This window comes from Oryctolagus cuniculus, chromosome 1 (genome assembly GCF_964237555.1).
Source record: "Oryctolagus cuniculus chromosome 1, mOryCun1.1, whole genome shotgun sequence".
In the NCBI taxonomy this organism is placed as follows: Eukaryota; Metazoa; Chordata; class Mammalia; order Lagomorpha; family Leporidae; genus Oryctolagus; species Oryctolagus cuniculus.
In genome coordinates this window covers 86,961,640-86,979,363 of record NC_091432.1, presented here as the reverse complement: position 1 = coordinate 86,979,363, position 17,724 = coordinate 86,961,640, and the positions used below count along the sequence as shown (strand labels likewise).

General features: G+C 40.8%; 1 protein-coding gene across 33 annotated transcripts in view; it reads left to right on the top strand.

The window, feature by feature from the left end:
• Nucleotides 1-17,724, top strand: part of FAM76B (family with sequence similarity 76 member B) — a 330,098-nt gene that overhangs the window by 233,990 nt on the left and 78,384 nt on the right. For 27 of the 33 annotated variants that reach the window (XR_011390246.1, XR_011390252.1, XR_011390250.1 and 24 more), the window contains 2 exons: nt 12,952-15,882; nt 16,063-16,146. The exons of 3 other annotated variants lie outside the window; for them this stretch is intronic. The gene's annotated coding sequence lies outside the window, so the exon portion shown is untranslated. The remainder of the gene's footprint in view (nt 1-12,951; nt 15,883-16,062; nt 16,147-17,724) is intronic. 3 more of the 33 variants (XR_011390207.1, XR_011390217.1, XR_011390211.1) reach the window with 2 other exon arrangements.

Below are 17,724 nucleotides of genomic sequence, written 5' to 3'. Positions count from 1 at the left end.
TTAAGTTATTTTGGTTTATTTTTCCTCTCTGTGTAATATTGTACAGTTTTATGGCTTTGTTCTCAAGTTTCTGTTCTTTGGTTTCTAATTCATTGTTAGTCTCAACATCCAGGATATACTTAATTTCATATAGTGTATTTTTAATCTCTGGAAGTTCCATTTTCATCTTCCCAACTCTCTACTCATTGTGTTTATTTTTCCTTTAAACTCTTGGTTTGTAATAGCTTTTTTCATATACTTCTTAAATAAATCTGCTAGATGCCTTACATAGACAACTAATTAATTTTTACATCAGTTAGGATTATTATTAATTTAAAAATCAAAGAAAATGAGGTTCATAAAAGCAAATTAATGTGTTGAAGACCATATATCTAATAGTAGAAAAATAGAAAATAGAGCCCAGGATCATGTGATTCCAGAGTTCTTCCTAATAATTACTATTCTATTCAACATTGTTATTTCAGTTTGACAGGAAATTCTTTTTTCTGTGAACCTCCGTTTCCACATCTATAGAAATAGACATGATAGGGAATGGGGTTGTAGCAGATTAAGCTGTCGCTTGGGACACCCACATTTGGAGTGCCTTTTTGCTTCTAAACCAGCATCCTGCTAATGTGCCTGGGAAAGCAGTGGGTGATGGCCACAGTATTCACATTCCTGTCACTGATGTGGGAGACGGAAATAGAATTCTGGGTTTTTGGCTTTGGCCTAGCATGGTCCCTGCTTTTCAAATAAATGAATGAATACATAAATCTTAAAAGAAATCGAGAACATGAAAAATTTTTATAGCATTGTATATGACAAGTATTTCTCATTTGAAGTGACATTTGCTATAATTGAGGGAAAGAAAAAATATTTTTCAGCTAACATCCTGGCAATCATAGAATTAACTATATGTATTTGGATAAGAATAAGGTGGGGGAAAGATCCCTTATATGAAGGCCCTTGTGAACAGGAGGCATAAAGACATAAAGACATTCTTTGTAGTAGAGATCCTTGGGTAGAAAAGAAAAAGCACATGTACCCTACTCCTTCATAAATATGTGTGGTGCTACCTGGGTGGCTTATGTCATTTTCTTAATTTGAATCTACCATTTTGACATGATTGCAGTGTGAAAGAGAGAAAATTGTTCTATATTGGTCACTTTGGCAACTTCTTAGTGATAGTGGTCAGTATGCCATCTTTTGAAGGGAGTTTTCATTCTTTGAAATAGGGACATTTTCCTAGATCTGTTCCCCATCACAGAACCTTTTCTATGGCTAGAGAACTCAATTTGTTTCCCTATTGCACCAGGAGCACATTAATGAGCTCTAGGAGAGGTAAGTTTCCTTTTACATTTTTATTTATTTTTTATTCTTTGATTACAATTCAACATCTACCCTAGGTAGCTATCATGAAAATTCATTCAGCATTCAAATATTACTATAAGCTCTATATTACTATAGACTATCTAATATATAGGCTATATAATGTATGTATATTACTATAGACTGTATTACTATAGACTATATAATATATAGGCTATATAACATATGTATATTACTGTAGACTCTGTATTACTATAGACTCTGTAGTAAGGATATAGAATTGAACAACATGAAATATCTACCTCTGAGGAATTCGCAGACGAGTCGAGAAGGAAAAGTTAAACATGACGTGGGAGTATGTATAAGCCACATTATGTGAAAGAGTCAAAGAGAAGTGCCTTCCACCACTTTGAAAGGGATGGAGGCAACACTTTGAAGGGTCTGGGCAGGGCGGAGTGGGGAGGGGTGATACTTGATGAAAGATGAAGGCAAGTTCTCTGGAACTAGAAGTAATAGCAGGGAGGGATGTTGCCAGCAAGGGGCGGGGCGGGAGGCGGGGAGCATTTGTGAAGGCCTGGAGGTGTAGTGAGTGCAGTACCTCTGGTATCTGTAATTTGTTTTGACTGGGGCTCAAAGGAGATAAGGCAGAACTGGTAGACAGGATTCAGATCCTGAAAAGGCTATTACACCTCTTGTCACAAGGGAGTCTGAATGTGAGAGTGTGGGTGAGGAGGTATTAATTTATATCCACACCAAAAAAACAACTCAAAGTACAAGGCTGCCTGCTGACAAATCACTTGTCTAAGATATGTGTCTGATCCCACATGGGGGGTGATGCAGAAATGCCGATGACTGACTGGGCCTAAGCTCTCAGACAGCCGGGAAATCTGCTGAGTGGAAGCCTTTGGAGGCTGACTATGGGATAAACAGCTTTGCTCAGAGCTGTACCCTCTGGGCAAATAGTGGGCTGTTTCCAAGGGGAGGTATTTCAGCTGGGGGTGGATGGTGTTGGCTCTCGAAGCAGAAATAGAACTGCCTGGGCTTGTGCAGGCTCCTGGGTTCACAGGCAGACCACAGGAAGCTGACAAATCCAAAGCATGAACATGGTGGGATGGGCACTGGCTAAGGCCAAGGAAATGTTGAAACCAAGCAAGGGAGTAAGGAGAGGAAAGCACCATGTTAACACCAATAAGTGAAGTATAGTGCTTGATAGTACCTCCTCAGCTCAGTAATTACAAGTATCAGGTGCCAGGCTCTGAGCTAAACACTTTCCTTGCACTTTAACAGCAATAACTCACATATCCTAAGTGCTTGTTTTGTCTTATGTACTGTCCTATATATATCTCATATCATTACATTATTAAATTGTTTGCATTCTTTAATTTACCCTATAAGGATATAAAAAACAAATGCTCGTTTCACATTCAAGGTGAGGCAACTGAGTCTCCAAAACTTGATTTACCTGATGTCACACATGTAGGAACTAACTGCTCGACCTACGATTTGAACACTGGTAGCAAAACCTCCCAGAGCCCATGGTCCTTTTCACTATAACTCTATGACATAAGCATCTTTATCCCTGATTTGTAAATGCAAATAATGAGGCTCAGAGTTAAGTAAGTAGTGGAACTGGAATAAATCTCCATCTTTGACTTGTTTGGTGCTGGTCGCGTAGCAATAATACTCTGAAACTCCCAATACTAGTAACTTGTCCAGAACTAGTTCTGCTGCTATGACAGTATTCCCTGATTAGAACAATATATGGGCTGGCGCTGTGGCTCACTTGGTTAATCCTCCACCTGCGGCGCCAGCATCCTATATAGGCACCGGGTTCTCGTCCCGATTGCTTCTCTTCCAGTCTAGCTCTCTGCTGTGGCCTGGGAGGGCAGTGGAGAATGGCCCAAGTGCTTGAGCCCCTGCACCCACTTGGGAGACCAGGAAGAAGCACCTGGCTCCTGGCTTCGGATCTGCTCAGTACCGGCTGTGGTGGCCGTTTTGGGAGTGAACCAAGGGAAGGAAGACCTTTCTCTCTCTCTCTCTCTCTCTCTCTCATTGTCTGTAACTCTATTTGTCAAATTAAAAAAAAAAAACAACCACTGTATATGGACCTGAATTCCTGAACTGTATAAGAAAACTGGACTGTGGGTAGGTCTTGCCAGACCCTCTAAGGAGCTCATATGTGTGTCCTCATAGGAAAAGCATGGATGCCTGTGCCACACCGAAAGTGTTAGGCAAAGTGCCTAACATCACTGCCCGCTACAGAGCCCACCCACCTGGCAAAGATCATCCTACAGGGGCCTCCCTCCCCTCCTTTCACAACTAGCCTTACACACCACAGTAGTTAGCCTTGCAAAGAAAAGTAGAGAAAGGTATCCCAGAGTCCTCCATTCTCTGGGGAGCTAGGGCAGGAAGGACATGAAAGGGCAGGCCCACTTCCTATTCCAATCCTGCAAGTCTGGCCGCTGCAGGAGATGTGGGGATGAGATAGTGGGGAAATTGGCTATGAGGTTGGAAATTTAAACTGGACTAGATAAGAATTTGTGTTTAAAAAAAAAAAGAAAAAGGAGTAATTATGAAAGCTGCAGAGTTTTTGGAGTCTGCTCAAGCCATCATTATGGAAAGAGAAAGGGAGAGAACATAAAGTCCAGGCAGTGGCAGAGAAGTATAAAACCATTTCATGAGACATTCGGTAGACCAGATACATGAGTCATCTATCGACTCTTGTGTTTCATCATCGCCGGCTCTTCCCATCATCAGCTGCTCCTTGTTTTACCTCACTTGTCCTCAGAAGAACTCTGTGTTCAATCCCAAAACTTGCTTCTGTAAGAGAGCCCTTTCAGCTTATGGTTGGAAGCTGACAGGTGTTCTTTCTTTAGAATTTATACTATAACTCCTGCCCAATTTGTTTTAAAAACTATATTTACTTGCTTCAATTTTATTTTGGAAGAGAGAGAGACAGAGAGACAGATATGGAGATAAATCTTCCTTCTACTGCTTCACTCCCTGGATACCTGTAGAAACCAGAGCTGAAGCCAGGAACGCAGAATTTCATCCAGTTTTCCCATGTGGGCCACAGAGAACCAAGTACTTGAGTCATCATCTGCTGCCTCCCAAAGTGTGCATTAGCAGGAAGCTAGAGTAAGAATTCAGAGTCAGCCATTGAATCCAGCACTCTGGTGTGGGACACAGGTGCCTCAACTGCCAGACTAAACACGTGTCTCTATATTTGTTGTTGTTGTTGTTTTTTGTTTTGTTTTTGTTTTTGTTTTGTTTTCTGACAGGCAGAGTTAGACAGTGAGAGAGAGAGAGACAGAGAGAAAGGTCATTCTTTTCTGTTGGTTCACCCCCGAAGTGGACGCTACTGCCAGCGCGTTGCGGCCGGCAGACCTCGCCAATCCAAAGCCAGGAGCCAGGTGCTTCCTCCTGGTCTCCCATGGGGTGCAGGGCCCAAGGACCTGGGCCATCCTCCACTGCACTCCCGGGCCACAGCAGAGAGCTGGACTGGAAGAGGAGCAACCGGGACTAGAACCCGGCACCCATATGAGATGCCGGCAACACAGGCGGAGGATTAACCAAGTGAGCCATGGCGCCGGCCCGTTCTTTAAAGTTTTTAAAACAATTTATTCAATTCTGAAGATAAAGTGTTGAGCTGATTCCTAGATAACAATGGGGCAGTTAGATGAAACTAATGGCAGTGAGAACGGTGAGTTTCAAGGCTCTGATATGGAAATGGCTTTGATAAAGGGATTGGATGAGGGCAAGTGTGGTGTCTAGGTAATTCGAAAATATTGAAGGACTTGATCAAAAGAATTCCATTATCTGTTTCTGATTTTTAACATTTATTTAAATTATTTGAAAGTCAAAGAAAGAGACACACACAGAGAAAGGTCTCCCATAAATTCGTTCACTCCCCCAAATGCTCAACATATCCAAGGGTGGGCCAAGCTGAAGCCAGGAGCCTGGAACCTCATCCAAGCCTCACACATGTGTGACAGGGGCCCAAGTATTTGAATCATCAACTCCTGCCTCCCAGTATGTGTACATTAGCAGGAAGCTGAATAGGAATTAGAATAGCCAGAACTCAAACCAGGCATTCGGATATGAGAAACAGGCTATTTAATTACTGCACCAAATGCTCACCCTTCCAAACTGCTCCCCCAACCCTGATTTTTAACAAACTACAATCAAATCACAGTGGTTGTACAAAAATTAGATTAAGTTTGAGTAAATGATCACAAGCCAGGCTCTAACTAAAAGTATCTCTAAGGAATGGACTCTAAACTTGAGAAATTGGCTTCCTGACACCTTTCTCAGTCATCCATGAGCAGTGCAGGAGCTGAGATGAGAGCCCTTTGTCCAACAGTTGGAGGAAATTGTCTATATGCCCTTTAATAGAAAAACTGAATGTCTCAGGATTGAGCATCATAATCTCATAGAAATGGGGTTGGGGGGTGGAGGGGGTTGCTGAGGCCTTGTGCCTCTTCCTGTGCAGCTTTGGGGTGGAAGCAGAGTCCATGATTGCTCTGCCTCTGTGGACAGGGTGGAAACCATGACACATACTTTGGAAGACTCCTAGTTCTGGACTTTCTGAAAATTGTGTTGGAAATTTAATTTTTCTGAAAAAGCCTGATACCTACTAGATCTCAAATCTCTCCCCTAAGAACAGAAAACCAAACCTACCATCAGGGCAATGCTCAGAGCTTTATGTTGGCACTCCCAAGAGGATACTGAAGAGTATGAGGGGTTGGCCAAGGCATCACTGATGTCACCTGTCATGCCACAGATATCTTTACAGGTTGTTCTTCATGGCCTAAAATTGATTTGTCTTCTAAGAGTGCATACTTCTAAGACTATCTTTATATTATTTTTGTGAATTTCTATCTTAGAGTAAATTTGATGATTGTAGGTAGTCATTATCTTGAGATATCCAAGAGGGCAAATTCAATGCATTCATATATTCATTTATTTAACAGTTATTTAGGGAATATCTTTTTTAAAAACTTTTATTTTAGTTATTTGAAGGGCAGAGTTACAGAGAAAGAGAGGGAAAAGGAGATGGAAGGATGGAGGGATGGAAGGAAAGAGAGAAAGAGGTCTTCCATCTGTTGGTTTACTTCCCAAATGGCTGCAGCCAAGCCAAAGCCAGAAGCCAAGAGCTCCATCCAGGTCTCCCATATATGGGGCCCAAGGACTTGGACTATCTTCTGCTGCTTTCCCAGCCACATGAGTAGGGAGCTGGATCAGAAGTGGAATAGCTGAGATTCGAACCAGTGCCTATATGGGATGCCAGTGTTACAGGTGGGGGCTTAACCCATTACACTGCAATGATGGCCCCAGGAATACCTTTTATATGAGCGCACTTCAAAATGTTCCTAGAAAAATAAAATTCAAAATAAATTTATTCTGGTATAAAAAATTTGAAATTAATGCATAGTTTTTTCATAATGTACATTGTTAAATTTTTATTAATATAAAGAGAACAGATTTCATGTATTTCATGGGTAGCTCTAAGAAGATAGCCATTCTTCCCTCCCTCTTCCTCTCCTTCCCTCAATCCCCTTTCTTCCTTCCTTTCTTTTTCTTTATTTTTTGCAAAGACATACTTTAATCCACTCTATAATCATAGACTTAACTCACCACTAACCATAATATTCCACAAGTAAAAAGTAGGAAGACCACAGTTCCACAGGAGTATAAACAAGAGCTAAAAACATATGATTGTTGTTCATAATGTATATTTTTCCATGAACTTTTTGGAAACCACTGGTATGCCAGGTACCCGAATACTTATATTCTCAAGTACTGACATTTCTAGGTTCCTTGGGAAGTAGCAGGCAGGAGATGTCACAGAAAAACAGAAGTCTTTACTCAAGCTACAGAGAGGTGAATGTGAGAAGCATGAGGGACAAAGTCACAAGTTTTAGGAGAACAAAAGATGCCTCAAGAACAGAATATGAAAGAAAAAGACATGACTTTCTCCTTGTGCTCCTGTTTTCTCTGGGTACTGACAGCCTGTCAACTTTCAGATGGAGACTGCAGCATGAAGCAAGTAGTACCATTGAATTCTTTGTTGGAAATTAATATATATGATGGGACTTTGTGTATTTGAGTGGGACTGAAATGTTGGGGAACCAAATTGCTTGGATGTTGTAGCAACAGTGGTTTTTAGTTCCATCTAGATGAAAAACTCATCATGTTTATTTTGTTTTAGAGCAAATAGAAGTATGATCTTACACATACCTATTTTCTTGTCCATCAGACAGTTTCATCATGTTTGCAACATTTCAAATATTTTTTTGGTCGAAAATACTTTGAGAATGGGATGGAAATTCCTATCCTCTCCCTTTGAGTGAGGAGAAGGACTGGGGGCTGGTGACTAAAAGCAGTAATAGCTTTGAAGAAGGACCTGCTCAACCTCATGCACTCATCCTATTTAGTGAAGTCATTTGGATTGCATTTTGCTTTTAGCTCCACTCTTGTGTCGGTAAAGAAATTACTGCATGAGCTCACCCTTGGCCCCCAGCCCTGGGCTATCATGCCAGTAAATCTATGATAGTAGAGTCAGCACGCCAAATGCCTATACCTTTATTCTAATCTCTAAATTAACTGTGTCCAGAAGCATTTTTTTTCCATATGATTTTTGTTCTTAACCTTTTAAGCCTTGGGTTTCCTCTGAGGCATTTCTTCTGTCAGGAAGAGGAGGGCAAAGGAGAGAAGGAAGAAACGAAGGAGGGGAGGAATTGAAAATCTTCTGTAACACACTCAGGCAAAATTGCCTTTTTTGCGTGGAGTGGGAGGCAGGCAGAGCACATGGCTGGCCATTGTGGATAGCGTGGTATGGATGAGTGTGGACCTTTCCAAGCATATTTGAAAAATTATAGACATAAGGGAACACAGCAAATATTTGCTATGGCTTTGAGCAAAATAAGCCAGAGCTCTTTTAATGGTGCTCCCTGTACTTCAGAACCCTCTGCAAAGTCTCTGACTTATTTCACTAGCTCTAGTTGGCTGTTTGTCTTGCAAAACAGCCCCACAACCCCTGCCCTTGTTCTCTCTTAGTGCAAGTGCCAGCCAGTGTGTTTGCTTTGCCCGTGGCCTCCCCACAGCACAGCAGCTCCAATTCTCTGCCGGAATAAATCCTCATCAATGGAACCTGAACACTCAGCAGAACCCCCACAGGAGGAATCTGGATAGGATCCTAATCCTGGAATCTCCCTCATCTCCCAGTCTAACTCCTCCATCCACCCACAACCCTGACACTCTCCTGAGGATGGCAGCTGCGAGAAAAAGGCCCCAGTGGGAACTATGAACACTTCTTGATCCTCAGTTCTGGCTTGCATTCCAGTTGCTAATACCAGTGATACTTCTGAGGGAAGTATTTGTTATTGGGATGCTGGAGGAAACATCGTTATAGATCATTTAAAGAATAAGGTGGTGAAAGATCAGTTTGGATTGGGGAGATGGTATTAAAAAGGCCATTCAAAGCAGAGGGTAATTAGGTGACTGGAGGAGACAGGGAAAGAGAAACTTGGAAGAATGGTGATATAGGTCATGAACAGTCCTCTGTGTAACTCCTAGTGCTTATGGCAGTATCATCAGATTATGGATCAAATCACTTATCCTCAGGATTTTAATCTATTCTTTCACTTTCAGACGTCTTGTCAGGAAGGTGACCTCCTCAAGGATGCAGCTAGTGTCAGTGATTCCAACTCTATATGGTCACACCTGGCATGGGTATTTCACAGAGTAGACATGTAATAAATACTTGTTGACCAGACTAAAATGTTGACGGCATGAGCAAAGCTCAGTAGGTAGACAAGAAAGTAAGACGGGGGGAGGTAAGAATAAAGTTGTAAAAGATGTGGTACTAATTTCTTTTCCTGTGACCCATGTTGCTAAAATTCTCGAGTAGCTGAAAAAGGTTTCCAAAAACCTCTTCATAGGCTCTGTTTTTGGAGTAGGAACTAGGGTGACAACTGTACCTCCTTAACTTCCTTCTTTCTCTCGGTACTCCTTAAATCCTGAGAATGGAAGGCATCAGACCTCTCCCATCTTTCCATCACCAAACTGACCACCCTGCCTGCATCCAAGCAACCATGTTCTGCCCATCTTCCTGTTAGATGGAAAACCAGGTCCTGCAGCTACCAGGGACCAGGTCTTTCCCTGAAACACTGGCTCCTCTTGTCCTTAATCTGCTCAAGGACTTTGCTTCTGCAATTTTATTGAAATCATAACTCCCTCTCTCCTGTGTTGACAGCTTCCCCTTCTCTGAAGAATCATTTTCATTTCATAGACTCGGCAGCACCCCAAGTGTCTATACCTTTATTGCAATTTCTAAATGAACGGGATCCAGAAACTATATATCTTTAAACTTTGTTAAGAATGCTTTGGTCAAGGTCACCAATGATTTCCATCTTGCCAAAACCAACAGTTGGGTCATATCTGCCACCTTGTCAGAAACATTTTTCATTCTTTCTGTTCATCAAAGCATCAAGCTCTTCTCCATATGCACTTGCTGCTTGCTTTTCCTGGAACACACTTCCTTTAGACCTTCTCCAGGCTCTGTCCCTTATTCACGTCATTCAAATCTCTGCTCAGTGACATCGTTGCTGAAAATAACATCCTCACCAGCCCCTTCTCCATCTTCCACTCTCTTATACTGCTCTGTCCTCCTTCTTATCTATTGGTAAAATTATATATTTATTTACAAACTAGATTACATCTGATTTCCTAGTAGAATATAAATTCCAAGAACTTAGGGACATTTTTAGTCTAGCCCCATTACTCCAGCACCCAGATAGGGCTGCCACACAGTCAGCCATCAATAATCAGTTGTTGACTGACAAATGAATGAAGGCACAACCCTGCCCCAAAGGAGCTCATAGTGTAATGATGATCATCAATACTAAGTGCCAGATGCCTACATCTAGACCCATATAATCATTAAATCTTCCTAATAACTATTTGATGTCATGAAGTAGATGGTTTCATTTCTACTTGATGGATAAGGAGACTAAGGCTTTAGAAGCACTACCTACCTTGCACAGGGTTATGCAGTGGTCAGCAGGAGGAGCTGAGACTCTAACCCAGGTCCTTCTGACTGCAAATCTGTGTGGTTCACCCTTGAGATCTTTGCCCCAGCCACATGATGGTGTGTTAACAGTTCATCTCCTCTGTTCAGGTTGTCTTAATGTGGATATGACAGTTCCGCCTGCTTGTGAGCGGGGAACACCCATGTATGCTTGCTTAGTACAAAACAGTGCTGACCTTGCTCATTTTGCTATTAAAGCAGTCTCTGTGCCAGAAGCCAAAATACACGGGGTTGGTAAATATTTTTTACTTGGTTACAAGCAAGGACTCACATCCAATTAATGTTGGCTCAATGTGATATGGTTGTTCACTGGTTTTAGGAAATATGTAGGTAGGTTCAATTCTAATTTGAAGACATTCCTTGGTCATATTTCAGATGAGTGTTTTAGGAAATTAAAAACTTTTGATCTATTTGGGCTTGTTTCTGAGTTCAGCACAGTTTGTTCCCTGTCATGGTTTATAGTCAGTTTGGTGCAAGGCTCTGGCTGCTGGATTTCATGGTTTGGGTTTCCTGTAGGCACATAACCTGCCCCAGGGAATGTGGAGAAGCCAAAGAAACACTCGGTCTCGCAACAGGAAGTATTAGAAGTGGTCTGAACCTGGGTCAGGTGGGAATGATGGCCTCCTTTCATCAACCACATATGTAATTTTAAATTTCTAGCACCCACAGTTAAAAAAAGATTAAAAGAAACAAATGAAATTAATATTAAGAATAGATTTCATTCAACATAACTACCCAAAATATTGTTCTTTCAGCATGTAATCTATATAAAGAATCATTAAACTTGTTCTGTATGTCACACATGCAGCATATTTCAAATTATCTTAGCTACATTACAATTACTAATAAATAAACAGAACACATCTGCATAGCAACTATTATATTGTACATGGTATCTCTAGAGAACATGAATAGATTTTGATTTTGTTGTTGTTGATAATGATGATGATGGTATTGTAATTGTTATTTCCTTGAAATATACCATCTTTGAATGGGAGGGGAACTTAAAGTTTGTATAGTCTAATTATCAATTTAATGCTTAAATCTTTTCTAAAATATCACCTAACATACTAACGTATTATCTAAAATACTAAGATACCATTAGATTAGAGATCACCTAATATCTGCTTACACAGTAATTGGGAACTCATCTCTTCTGAAGTAACTTATTCTATCTCTAGACAGCTTTCATTGTTTTAGAAAATGATCCCCTTAATAGAGTTGAAAATTGTCCCATTAGTGTATCTTTTGTGATTCTATTCTTTGAAGCCACATAGATTAAATCTGATTCTTTTCACAAAATGTTGATTTTGTATTTGAAGATAGCTGGCATGTCTTATTGTGTCATTTCCCGAATAAACTGCTGTTTTACTTTTATCATTACTTCTGATGGTTTCAAGTCTCCTCAACCTTCTTTCCTGTGAATGGACTCCAAATTCTCAATGTCCTTCCTGAAGGTGACACCCAGAGATGCATACAACATCCACATGCAGTTCCACTACCCCAGAAGAGAATGAGACCAGAAACCCTGGGATGGATATTATAATTCTACTATATCATTATCACAACTCACTGATTCTGAGCTCCTTGGCCTCCTAAGCATAGTACTGTACCACACTGCCCATAGGTTTTTATGTGTTCAGTTACATCTATATGATAAAATGAGCTTGGTGCCAAAGTGAAGGACAGTAACCCAGAGGATGACAAGAGAATCTTAAAAATATTGTTGCTTTTTATTCTTTTAGAATCTGAAGTGCCAATATATTTTTGGATACATACCTTGGGTATTAATGGCCTCTGCCAACTAACTACCTAGCATTAATAAATTTTGAGAAGTAACTTATTTATTTGTGTCAATCATCAGTTAACATTCTGAGTACTTACAACATTAGGGCTATAAAGTGTAAGGGTAAATGTGTTCAATCACTTTTACACTATCCAAGCTCTATTAAACTGGAATATATTTTCCACTGTTATTTCCAGACCTCACTACATAGTTTTTGTTCTTTCAGGACTTTCTTCTTCCTCTCTTTGCTTGGATATTTTTTATCATCCTTTTTATTTTATTTACTTATGTTTTATTTTAGATACACCATTTACTCCAGATTAGGTACACTTTTATTGTGTTCCTGCAGTGTTGCACACAACAATTGCTACATCTTTTTCAACTCTCCACACATCTGCCTTTTATTCATTACTAGATTTTAAACTGTGTTAGGATGGGGTTAACATTGTTGTATGTGAGTTAACATGTATGGGGTTAACATGTTGTATGTGAGTATCTAGCACAGTGCAAAGTAGATGCTCAGAAAATACTTTCTGACTGAGTGATCAATCTCCCTGACCACATGTTGAGGTAGTTGTTATTACCATCATTTTACAGATGAGGCAGTTGAAGCTGAGAGAATTTAGTAAGCACGTTAAGGCGCAGAGTGGCTGCCAAAGTCGTGGCTCAGGGTCCAAGATTCTGATTCTGCATCTCATACTTGTACCATAAAACTTGCTACATGTGGTTTCCATATACTTACAGTGTCTTTAATTCTCTAACAAAGGGCAATGCCTTCATGTTCTTACTGGAGAGAAGACTTAAAATGCCAACACCAGAAAGAGAGAAGGCACAGTAGACTGACTCTGGTAGGCCTGGAGCATCAAATACTGATGCCAGATAATCTTTTAGAAATAGCTTCTGATATGAGGTAGAGTGACTCTAGTGTTTTTGTCATCCAAGTTCGTACAAAACCTTTTTTCTCAGTTTCCCATAACAAGTGTTTGCTGATCATTTGATTTACTTGTTTTGCGAACAGTTAGACAAGAGCAGACCCTCTGCTGTGTTTTTTCATATGAGCCATAAACAATCAGAAATGATTTAAGTGGTATTATGTCTCTGCTTATAAAAATTAATGCTTCTTGTTGAAAATATGAAAAAATGATATTAAAATCATGAACAAAAGATTTTCCTCTAGCAATATCTTTCTTTTTTCTTTTGCAGAAACATATGCATTGTCTCTAATTTGGTATCTATTACTGCATGTTTTAGTTTTTACATAATATATTGAGACATTTCTTGTATCATTAAGTATTTTCTATTACATTATTTTCATTGGTTCTACAGACTCACTCTAGGTGTATAATCAATTCTTTATTGTGGACATTTGGGGTTATTTCCACTTTAGATTCTGTAAATAGCAGGGTGATACTTATCCTTCGACACTAATCTTTGCACACATGACTTATTAAGGAGAATATTTTTTTTCTCATCTAATTGGTCATATGTTCTGCCAGGCCTTCTGAGATTAACAATTCCCCATAACTGGGCCCTCACCTTAAAGCGCTTACAGGATTTTGACCCTCAACAGCAATCAGATTGAATCAAGGATTAGAAGTCCTGACTCCTCAGTACCTAGATTGGATTTGGCCTCTTGGACTCCTTTATTCCTCTCTCCAGTTTCCTTGTGGTACTATGAGTACTGAACCCTACAGTGGTACTTGGGTCCTTGTGTTTTGAAGTTGGACCTTTAATGTCTACCAGAAGCCTGCGTTTCTTTCCCGCTGCAAATCAGGGAAGAGAGTTAGTACTGAGAGTGAGAACAAGCAGAGGTAGGTTCTCCTCCAAAAGCAGTGCTAGGAGAGAGACGAAAGAGAGAAAGTGAGAAACCACTAGCAAGCAAATAAGTGAGATGCACATATGTGTATACCCAGCTTTGAATCTTTTTTAAACCCAGGGAAGAAAAGAGAGCAACTGCCTAGTTAATGCTGCCCTGGGGCAGCCTGAATGAGCATGACTTGAACCAAGTGGATTGTCACCCTGCTGCCGTTATGACCCTTGCAGGGTCCAAGAAAATGCGTGGATGAACTCATTGGGTTGAACAACATGCTCAGTGTCTTGAGAACAAATAGACTTTTCTTTGGTGTTCATTACAAACATCTTTTCTTTTCACTTATTCAGTGTTCCAAGAAGCAAGAGCTAATCTCCTGTGAAAGTTCAGGGAGAGGCATGTGATGCAGCTCCAAGCCGCCTTAGCCACGTGCTGAGGGCAGCCCTCTGGTTGACCTTGGAGGGGCTCTGCCTCTGTCCCTCCCCACCATGTCTGTGTCTGGAGGAGTAGTCCCATCCCATTGACTATTACCAGTTCGTGGATCTTTTAGTGCAGTTGGATTCATTTGTATGATTGACTGTATCTGTATCACCAAGTTGTATCATGCAAAAGCCACACAAAAGGACACAATACACAATTTCTGACTTCAAAGAACTGAAAATTAGGGGGAATCCCAGACAACCAATGGGTGATTACAATGCAATATTAAAGGAACCATGGAGGAAGAAGTACAAGTAAAATTGCACTTAAAAGAGTCAGTAATCTAGGTGTGGGCAGGAAGCTGTTCAGGAAACATGTACTTTTTTTTTTTTTTTTTTTTGACAGGCAGATTTAGACAGTGAGAGAGAGAGAGACAGAGAGAAAGGTCTTCCTTTTCTGTTGGTTCAGCCCCCAAATGTCTGCTACGGCTGGTGTGCTGCAGCCAGCACGCTGCGCCAGTCTGAAGTCAGGAGCCAGGTGCTTCCTCCTGGTCTCCCATGCAGGTGCAGAGCCCAAGGACCTGGGCCACCCTCCACTGCCTTCCCAGGACACAGCAGAGAGCTGGCCTGGAAGAGGAGCAACTGGGACAGAATCTGGCGCCCCAACCAGGACTAGAACCTGGGGTGCCGGCGCCGCAAGCGGAGGATTAGCCAAGTGAGCCGCAGCGCCAGCCAAGAAACATGTACTTTTAAAATTGGTATTAATGTTGAATCCTCGCAGATGAATGAGTTAGCTGATCAAGAGATAGGAATAGAGGAGTCATCAGAAGTTATAGCTAAGAGAGAGACTGGTTGAATAATATATAACTTCATTTTTCTAGCCTGAGAAAAGATGAAAATACAAAGTTGCAACTATGTTTTCTACTAAATACTTATAGCTTTCCCAGCATTGCAAAGACAAAAAAAAATCACAAGATGCACCATCACTAAGTTGAACCATTATAAATTTTGATACATCTGTACAATCTTTAGACCTCTTGAAAGCCCCACAATAATAGCACAAATAAAACCCAAATACCATTGTAAGTTTATAAATCAAGCTATCAAATTTTGCATACATATCTTTATAAATATAGCTTCATAAGGGTTTGGTAGGCCTGGTTCAAATTTGAAATTCTTGAACTTCTCAGAGTTTTTCTCATCTGGACTCATTAGAGTCCAGAACACTGTGGTACCAGGAAATCTGAAGTTCTCACCTTGTCTCCTTTCTGATCCCACACAGCAGAGGACCTTGTATGCTGGCATGTAGGCACCCCAGCCCTCCTATTCAAAGTCTGTTCACTGTCTCCCAAAACACCTGCGTCTTGGACACCTCTCAGACTTGCATAGTCACTGGGGTCTCAGGGCCCATCTAAAGCCTGGTCTAGAAGGGCTTCTGATTTCCAGAAGGGCAAGTCCATCTGCTGTGGTATGTGACTCCTTATGATGTGGGAGGGCCACATGAGGGTCCAAGAGGGCTCTTAGCAGCACAAAACAGAGTAGGACAAAAACTCGGACATTTTTTAAAGGAATTATATGAATGAAAATGGAACGATGCAGAAATTATACAAAAAAAGAGAATAATTTGCTTCCATCTGAACTTCTCTAGGAAGCAGTACCCCGGGAAAATGATTCAGCTGCAGACAGACTAGGATGACTGAAAGGCAGAAATGGGAGCCTCGAAAATGAACTGGTGAGTCATGGAATATGGTTCAGTCTTGAAGAAAACCATGTTCCTGATTTGAGAATTGCTGTGAGATGAGTGATGGGTGCCTTCCATCGCCACTCATCTTTGAATAGTACTGTCTACTGCAAGGTATTCTTCTCCACCGCTGTATGCTGGCTATTTATGTTGTCTATGCAGAGGAGGTAGAAAAAAGTATCCCTTTAGCTTATAAGTGTCCGGGTTGGGAGGCACAATGTACTGAGAATTGCACCTGAGCAGACTTATTTGCTTCTGAATCTAATTTGGATGCTGAGATTTTAGACTTCAGACATGCACCTGATTCCACAGTAGAGCAAGACTTTCACAGGAGGGGGAGGTGAAGGTATTTTACATATATGAGAAAAATTTTAAATTTATGACAATAGAGATGGCTATGACAGTTTTAAAGTAGAGTTGTAAATTCCGTAACACATTTTCTATTGAGAGGTGGTTCTAAGACCCCTACTCTTGAACCCAAGAAGACTTGTGACTACTGTGACCAATAGAATCCAGTTATCTCCAGCAAGAATACAGACAAGTTAGTGAAGCCATCTTGGATCTTACAGACTAATCAATCCTCCAGCTATGAAAAAGGAAAGAGTCGGCCGGTGCCATGGCTCACTAGAAACTCTCTAACTCTGCCTGTCAAAAAAAAAAAAAAAAAAAAAAGGAAAGAGCCATCTAGCTGAACCCTGACAAAATTCCCAACACATATACACAAACTAACAAATATAAACAAATGGCTGTTGTTTTAAACAATTTTGGGATGGTTTGTGAAGGAAGAATACACAACTGAAACATCTCTCCAGGCTGGCTGTGATTACTGTGTCTGGGCTTCTATAGATCTCTGTCCTTTTGCTACACCGAAATATGATTATATTCCTTATGAAGGTTCCCTGAAGATGAGGATGGTGTTCCTAGCATCAAAAGTAGTGGCTTGCACAGTAGGCACCCAATAGGTTATTTTTTCCCTCTCCTGTTTTCCTACTAAAGTATTTGCTCTAACATGATGCATAGTCAAGGCTATAGTAGATGAAGGGTCTTTAATAGAGTTTTGTTTTGTTTTCCTGGTCTCACTGGGCTAGGTTTGGGTGCTCTGTATTCTGTGGGTCTACCATGTCTGTGGGTATTTATATTAGGGGTACCCTCTAAAATAAGAAACAGGTCCAGGGTAGTTAGTTCCTCTAGAAATATACATGGAGTTGAAACCAAAGTGGATAATCACTGTGCAGAAACATGTTTTGAGTTTCACTTCTCCCAGAACCTTTGAAAAACAGAACATAATATGTAGCCAAACCCCAAACACCCCTGGGTTTGAAGATCTCTAATAATCCCATCCAGATACATTTACTTTCACATAATGGATTTCTGATTCCAAGACTGTTCCAGTTTGGAAAACAACTCCTGGAGAGAAATGCTCTTCTGTGAGCCTGTCTGGTACTCCCACAGCTGCTCAGTTACCCCAGAAATTTGAGGCCTGACCCTCAACTTTCCTGTTTCAGTAACAGTCACTTTATTTAAATGTATGATCAGTCTACCTACTGAGAAACCCTGGGGTCAATCAGC